At 36.0% G+C, this 9,106-nt stretch overlaps 1 pseudogene; it reads left to right on the top strand.

Annotated features, from left to right (window-relative positions):
• Positions 1-3,974: 3,974 nt before the first annotated feature.
• LOC116104540 overlaps positions 3,975-9,106 on the top strand; it is an 8,549-nt pseudogene continuing 3,417 nt past the window's right edge.

The following is a 9,106-nucleotide window of genomic DNA, read 5'->3' as shown; positions in this document are numbered from 1 at the left end:
CTTGGAATTCACTCTGTAAACCAAGGCTGGCCTCGAACTCAGAAATCCACCTGCCTATGCCTCCCAAGTGCTGGGATTAAAGATGTGTGCCACTACCATCCGGCTAGTATTTAGTTCTTTATTACTGTCTCACATCACTTAGAGTAATAGCCTCAAGAGCTTCCTAGCTTGTGTTATATGACAAGATTCCTTTCATTTTTATGAGTTAGTCATCAGTTATAATATACATCTACTATATTTGCTTTATCAAGACAATCTATTTGCTTCCATCTCTTGGCTTTTGACAAGCAACTCTTGACAATTCACTCTCCACTTTTTGTATCAGCTCAAGTCATATGTCAGTTCTTCTTTAATGTTTTAAGAAAACTTTATAGTTTTTCTATAGCTTTCAAACTGCTGTACAACACTCCTAAGGGTACATACGTATTCAAGTTCCTCTATAGCTTTACCAGGACTTTTTATTTTGGCTTTTTAATTGTAGTCAAACTAATGTATTTCTGGCTATTCATTCTGATTATAGTTTTCTGGTGAGTAGTGAACTTTTCCATACTCATAGCTGAAGTCATTCAACTAGACTCCAGAGAACAGATATTTTTGGATGTAAAAATATCTTTTTTCCCAAGTATTGTAAATTACTTACTGAGAAAAATGTAATTTATTTCTAATTTTATATTACATGTTCTAAATTTTAGTTATGGTAATACTTGATTTATATAATTGTTGATAATGTTCATTTTAATTGTATTACTAAATATCAAAACAAATAATATAAATCAGAGGTACTTATTGTTTGCAAGAATATACAATCAGAAATGTATGTATATGTTCTTTTGTATTTATTGCAAATCCAAAAATTACTAAAAAAATTCATAATTTTATATATACTTTTGTTTGAGACATATGTTCTTAGGCTTTGTTAATTGAAAATATTAACTAATATGGACAACAGCTATAGAGACTCATGGAAATATCATGAACAAATTTATCAAATTAATATAATCTATTCTTTCCTGTGAAAAATGCATAACTTATATTAAATATTAATATCAATATGTAGTAGATGTCCATCCACAGTAAAATTCAGCTTTCTGAGAGGTCATGTATTAGCCATTTGTCTATTTTTGTGACAATAAAATAGAAGAAAATGTTAGTTTCCTCGCAGAATTTGTGGATATAATCCCTTCTTTTGTTGAAATCATGAAAGCAGAAGCATGAAGTGGCTAGTTACAGCTTGTAGGCCATCCAGAGACTGTCCTACCTGTGGATCCATCCCATATACAGTCACTAAACACAGTTACTATTGTGGAGCCAAGAAGTGCATGCTGACAGGAGCCTGCTATAGCTGACTCATGAGAGACTCTGCCAGAGTCTGTCATACAGAGGTGATGCTCACAGCCAACCATTGAACTGCTCAGAGGGTCACCAATAGAGGAGTTAGAGAAAGGACTGAAGGTGATGAAGGGGTTTGCAACCACACAGGAAGAATAACAGTATCAACTAACCAGAGTTCCCAGGGTCTAAACCACCAACTAAGGAGTAGACATGCAAGTTTCCATGGCTCCAGCCATATATGTAGCAGAGGATGGTCTTGTGGGGCATTGATGGGAGAAGGGGCCCTTGGTTCTGTGAAGGTTTGATGCCCCAGTGTAGGGGAATGTGAGGGTGGGGAGGTGATAGGGGTTGGGTGGGTGGGGGCACACCCTCACAGGAGTAGGAGGAGGGGTATGGGATAGGAGATTTTTTGGGGGGTAAAATTTGGAAAAGAGGATAACATTTGAAATGTAAATAAATAAAATATCCTATAAAAATAAAATAGAGATTAATCTCTTAGCTTGATTTCTCCATTTTATTCATTCAACGATTCCAGTCTATGAATAGTGCCTACTGTTTCTGATAGGTCTTTTCCACTCTATTAAATTGCTCTGGAAATTTGATCTTGGACATTCACAGTAGTATGTGATTGTTGAGTGGTGATAAGCAGTCTTTTGTAGAGTACTGGTATTATGAGGTAGCTCATAACCACCTCCAACTGTAGCTTCAAGAACCTTGGAAATAGAAAGTACACATGGCACTGCTTTCTAACTAGAGAAGCAAACTTATCTCCTATGTCCCTCCAGCCACTGTGTACGGAGCGATGCAATGCTGCTCTGCCTCTTTTGTCCACCTCCTATTTCTCAGTTCTTTTGATGGTATTCTTCATATCTCCCCCTGTTTTGAGGTTGTCTGAGGGTCTCCTTGGTCTTCTTCTCATCAGTGCTGAAGAATACCCAGCACACTCATGAAAGTTTTATTTATGGCCAAACTGAATGATTTTCTTTCCTTTTTGGCATTCTTTATGCTTCAAACCCTCTAGTTTGGACATGAATGAGTGTTGTTTCTTTAACCCAAGATCAAATTCATGCCTCACTAATTACTCAGTGTGTGACCTCTAACAATTTAATTAACCTCCAATGTTGTAGTTTTCTTATCCATAAAACCATGATGCAACCCCGAGTTGCTCATAGTTATGAGCATTATAGATTACAGAAGTAAACACCAGGGAAATGCTGTTTAGAAAAGAAAAAGATTATTATTCCTGTCTACTATTCATGTATCCTCCATTCACCTTCACTTAGAAGAAATTACAGGAATTTGTATGAAGCTCCTGTGTACTTAAATGAAAAGATGATCACCAGATGCCTGGGAGTCATCTGTCCACTGACAAGACTTAACAGGTTATCAATATGAATTTTATAGAAAACAAGTGAAAACTCAAACATTATGATTAAAGTGTATCAGAATAATTAATCTAAAATGTTTGTTACTTCCTAGCCATAAAATTTGGTAATAAACACATTATTTTAATAGCATTTTTACTTTTATGAACTCTTGGTCAAAAACATTAACTTGTCACCAAGCTGACTCTTCCTTTAGCACTGCGTTTCACTGTATCCTCACTGTCTCTCCTTCGGTCTCTGGATGCAGATATGGTCAGTGCTTCCTGAGACAAAAGTTGGGTTCCTTTATATGACTTACCAACTCGTTTTGTAAATATAAAATCAGAACAATTAAAACAACTTCAAGAAGGTTTCTTTCTCACATAAGATTAAAAAACTTATTCATGGCTTTATAGCTCATTTTATATTCTTGAAAAAGGCTGGTGCATCCTCCTGTAGCCATTTAACACTGTCTCTACTTGACATGATCTCTTAAATCAACCCCCAGTTTGATTACTAACACATGACATTCTAAATGAAAACTCAGAGATGCACTTCAGGTTTAATGACCTCTTTTCAGGAACAAACATTTTCCTAAATTCATCCAAAAATAAATGTATGCATTTTTAACTTAGCTCATAAAATTAAGAGTCATTATGGTATGATACAATGTGTTGTAATATTTCAAAAGAGAATTAAGAAAAAAACCAAAAATTTGGTAATGTCTTCATTAGCTTTTAAAGGGAAAAAAAATACAATTGTATATTGACATAAACAGTTCACAAATTTTATATCTTCAGCATATATGTGACTTTAAATTTTACATCGATCATCTCACGTGTGTGTTATTTTGTCGTGTGTATGGGACTGTGAAAGATAGCCTAGCTCCCAGTTGGGCTAAGGCTAGAAAACCAGGAGGCCCTGAAGGGACAGTAAGAGCTCTACCTGCTCCTGGGCATCAGGACGCTGTCACTAGCTTCAGCCACCCATAGATTTGTGGTCATCAGTCACTCATGGGCCATAGCCCAAGCCCCTCCACAAGAAGATGAGAAAAAGGATCTGACCTGTGATCATGTAGGCTTAAGACAGAGATCGCCATTCTAATGAGATACCTAGAGGTCTTAGCCAATAAGCTTTCCTTTTCAGACATTCCTCCCTGCAAAAGCTATTTAATCTCAGGTCCACACTAATAAGTGGGGTACAGTTTTACACATCTACTTTCCACCATGGCAATAAATGATTTGGAACCCCAGATGTCTCTTTTCACTGGGATCTGCCATGGGAAGCCATGCAGAAGGCCTTTGTCTAAAGAGCAGCAGTCTAGCCTCCCGTAGAAGGCCTCTCTGGGCTCCCAGGCATGACCCACCACGCCCAAGTCTGGTGCCAATAAGCCAAGCCCAGGCTGGATCCAGTCCACGGGCCCAGATTCCATTCTCAGATGTTCCTCGACTCCGACGCCTGGAGGTCCAAGAGCCTGAGAACTTCTCAGTCCCTGGCCTTGGCCCAGGGACCCCCAAGCCAGCTATGGCTCTCCTGTACCTCAGACTGAAATTCCTCACCACCTGAGAGGTGTCCAGAGGGTTTCCCTATGGCCCAACACCTGCCTGGCGATGGTGTACAGTAAACATGGTCAAACCTCCTATGTCCCACCTCCCCAAGCAGCTGAGGCCTGTGGCAGAGTGGACATGGGACCCACAACCCTACACATGTGATCTTGGAATAGGATTCTATCCTATACTTCTTATACTACTAAAAGCAATCATATTAGATATATTTGATGAGGTATTTTTTAAATTCTTCAACTTCTACTATCAATGAAATTTAAGGACTAGTAGACATGTCTGTCTAAAATGAATCAAATGAATAAAGTAGGTATTTGTCATATACTGGAATTTATTTTTTAATTGACATTTATATTTCCATGACATTTTATTATGTGGATATGCATGTCGTATTATTTTCATTCAATTTAAATGGCATTAATAAGTTAAAGTTTTCAGTGAAAGAAAGGAATTTCAATATCTTTAATTTTCTTTGGCTTAGTTTATAGAAAATTGTATCTAGTTTTCCTTTAATGAAATTCCAAATTAATATAATGAATATTTCAGGACATGAAAAAAAACAAACCTGAACAACTGTCTTCCAGTTAGTGACTAAGTAAACATACTCTTAGAAAATTCAGTGAATTAAAGCTATATGGTTCTGTGATCTGTTCATGTACAAGATTTCTTTATTTTTCAAAGTAATGTCAATGTAAGATCATTTTTGTTATTGTTTAGATTTCCATTGTGCCTTCTTTTACATGTCCATCTAAGTGAATTTCTGAGACATCTCAATTGACTCATTCACCAAAAAGACATTAACGTGACAGTTGTTAAAGAAAAATGTGCTTTCAGGAAAAGAAAACCTTCATTTGGTTAAAAACACTCATGTTATTCTGCTTCCTTCTTATATAATGATTGGTTTTTTACGTGACTTTATGTTCCTTTATTTTAACTTATAGTTTCATTTTCAAAAATACATTTTGGGTTTTCTGTTCTTTAGTTTAATATTCAAATAATAATCCATAAGGAAATATCCCAAATGTATCTGCTATTCCTTCTGAAAATGTCCTTTGTTCATGATCTGCAATTTCTCGTTTTGCAGCTGTGAAGGTGGATGAATATGGATAATGCTTGTTATGGCTCCACGCTTTATGTTGCTTACCTAACTTGCAGATGTATTCTGAGGATTAATGTCTATTTAAAGTACCTTACTATTGCACTTTCCATTAGAGAGAATGGCTCATACACATTACAAAAATCACCCAGCGGAAATAAAATTATACATACACTTAGAATCCTCTGAACTTGCAGCAGGCTAAATTTTAATGAGACAAACATTTTCTATAGCTATGCTACAGTGTTCTTACTGATCAAAAGAAAATACTCAAATGCCATGAAAATGTAGGAAGATGTTAATAATTATGAGTGTTAGTCAAGTCACATTTAATGGACACCACTTTATCTGCATTTGGATTGTATATTCAGTCAACCTTACAAAACCAGACTTTTTAAAAGCCAATATTGCTAATTTCCCCAGATAATTCTATACTCCATTATGAACAGCAAATTTAATAGATCGTAAAACTACACTAATAACTAGACACTGCCTTTTGGCCCCCAAATCACTACCTAGTGACTATTAAAAATAAATGAATCTCATATGTGGAAAGTGAATGTCTTAAGCAAACAACATATAATGTAAAACACATTTTCTCAATTCTCTGCTATTTCAAGAATAGCATTATCTTATTATTATTAATTTCTTCAGCCATAGCTTCTTGACCAGTTTTATAGTACCATTTCCTACTACTGTCTACGTTTAGCTTCCTAACTGTGCTTTTAGCAATTGTCATCTTTTGAAAATCGTTTTATACTTTATCTGACCGACAAATAATCACATATTCATATGATTGAAGTTTAATAGAATAAATGTGATTTTTAAATTGACATAACAGCTTATACATCTTCTTAAGTCAAAGAGAAAAGCAAGGCTGAGGATCTGTCATGTATGACATGACTAACATCACCTGACATATACAGAGCTTCCAGATCCCAAAACAATGTTGGAAGTTAAAGTGAGTTCCCCTGTGTCTATATTATTGTTCTTTGCTATACTTGTATATAAATAACAATATTCAATTATATAAGGAGAAACTGTTAGTGTAAAACATTAATCAATTTATCTTGGTACAGGAAGAATACACTGCTTTAAAGAGTTTGAATTTATGTAACTGAATGTCCTACACAAGATTTATTAGAAAACACAGTCTGAGTTGCAGAGACTAACTATGGAGCAGAGACTGAAGGAAGTACAATCCAGCCGATATAGCTGTCTCCTGAGAGGCTCTGACAGTGCCTGACTAATACAGAAGTAGAGGCTCACAACCATCCATTGGACTGAGCACAGGAGCTAGAGAAAGGACCAAAGGAGCTGAAGGGTTTGTGCAGCCCCTTAGGATGAGCAACAATATGAACTGACTAGTACCCTCAGAACTCCCAGGGACTCAACCACCAAGGAGTATACATGGTGGGACTGATTGCTCTGGCAGCATGTATATAGTAGAGGATTGCCAAGTTGGTCATCAATGGGAGGAGAGGCCCTTGGCTCTCTGAAGTTTCTGTGCCCCAGTGTGGGGAATGCCAGGGCCAATAAGTGGGAGAGGGAGGGGTGGCAAACAGGGGGAGGGGGGAGGCAACAGGGGTTTGTTCTTGTTGTTTTTTTGTTTATTGGGTTTTTTTGTTTTGTTTTGTTTTTGGAGGGGAAACTGGGAAAGGAGAAATCATATGACATGTAAATAAAGAAAATATCTAATAAAAAAGATTTATTAGAAAACACAGTCTGAGACACAATGAATGTTATTCATAAGTTTATTTCATAATGCTTGATGAGGATTACAAGGGAAAAAGAAACTATATTTGGGATGGTTTTGTGTTCAAAGAAAGGAGTGTAAATGTTATCTCTGGCAGGATATCATCTATGTTAGTACACTATTCTATGCTCTTTAGAAGAACTTTTGGTGATATGAAAATACATCAATATGAGAGATATTTTTCATGTCTTGCTTCTCACTGAATGCACTTGATCCCATGGAGTGCTAAATACACAGCAGTTATAGAGGGTCAGCCATTAAGTAACTGATGACTAGTCTAGATCCACAATGCTGAGAGTAAGACAGAAGCCAGAAGAAGTGGAATGGGCTCAGAATTCATAATCTGGTTTGAAATAAATAGGCCCTATGTGCTGAGCACAAATATCTGAAGAACCTCAAACCTAAAATGTTGTGGTCACATTGAATAGCTCTTTTTCTGTTTTCCAAACAAACAAATTAGGAGAAAAGTCAAAGCAAAAGCTAATAGAAAAGAAGCCAGGGAAGCTATAGATTAGGCATAGAACATCAATTGAATAGAATGAAAGTGATGCCTGATATTTGAGCAAGGATGACTTACATCAAAGTATCTGGAGAAAAGCATAATTTTTGGGTGAAAGTGATATATTTTTATGCAAACAATTGTTAAAATATGATGTATAATCTTTGAATCTCAAATTCGTGGTATCGAACTTTTGATCTATTTATCAATACCTAAGACATATAAGCAATAAATACTTATATAAAATCAAATCTTGATCAACTTGTTAAGGTAGGAATAATAATTACCTTTTGTCATTTTTTTAATATGACAATATTAGTATGAATATCCTACTAGACTTACAGCATTCTATGTTGACTATTGGTCCATATAGTCAGCATAGCATGCTATATGTCTTGTAGAGCAAGTAGAATAGAATATACTGTAGCTCTATTAATGCTACATGTGTACTGTTCTGTCACTGCATCACAAAACTCACTTATCAGAATGTCATCTAATTCTGGATCCTCACTAGTAGGAAGATGAGAGTTTTACTCACTACCACTTGCACACTAATGTCTACAAGTAGGAGAGAGATACAAATATTTTCTCAGATATTTAAAACAGACTCAAATCTAATCTGAAGTTAATATTACTTGGTAGAAAATTTTCTTAAATATCTCATTTCCATCAAGAATACAGATGATAATACATCTGTTATATCAGATACAAAGTGATTATAGTAGATGAGATCCAGAGTGTATAAGACTGATATGATCTGAGGAAATCCCAACAGTGAGAAAGGCAGTGAGACATGTTCTGTCTTGAAACAACCACAAATGGGATACCACTGTCATATGGAAATGTCCAGAGGTGATGACAAACATATAAACTGGTAGGGAAAAAGCAGTTGGTTATCATTTTGGTAAAAGAAGGAAGGATGAGCTGTATCTGATTTTGTTTTTTAAGGATCAAAACTGAAGTCTCTGTTCTGTTTTTTTTTTCCAAGATAGGATTTCTCTGTGTAGCCCTGGCTGTCCTGGAACTCACTCTGTAGACCAGGCTGAACTCAGAAATCCACCTGCCTCTGCTTCTGCCTCCCAAGTTCTGGGATTAAAAGCATGCGTCACCACTGCCCGGCTGAGGTCCCTGTTCTAACACTATTGACATATATTGAACATATGAATGTTCTCAGATACCATACAGCTTCTGTACTAATTTTAAGAAAGATTATGTGAATGAAGTCATGGATAATACATTAAAAACTAAGAATGATGGCTTTATCAGTCAGTATTTGCCATACAAACATTAAGAAATTAGTTCAATTCACCAGGACATATTTCAAAAAAACAAGAACAAACAAACAAACAAAAATATGGCTTGTAATAGTAGTGCTGGACAGAAGAGTAAGAGGCCATACAAAGGGAGGAAGATCTTTGGGGATGGATGACCAGTTATTCAAACCAACTACTAGTCTTCTAAATCAATGATAGACCTTATCTGTACAGCAACAAGGAA

Source organism: Mastomys coucha, unplaced genomic scaffold, assembly GCF_008632895.1.
Source record: "Mastomys coucha isolate ucsf_1 unplaced genomic scaffold, UCSF_Mcou_1 pScaffold22, whole genome shotgun sequence".
Taxonomy (NCBI): domain Eukaryota; kingdom Metazoa; phylum Chordata; class Mammalia; order Rodentia; family Muridae; genus Mastomys; species Mastomys coucha.
This window is presented reverse-complemented; position numbering and strand designations above follow the sequence as displayed.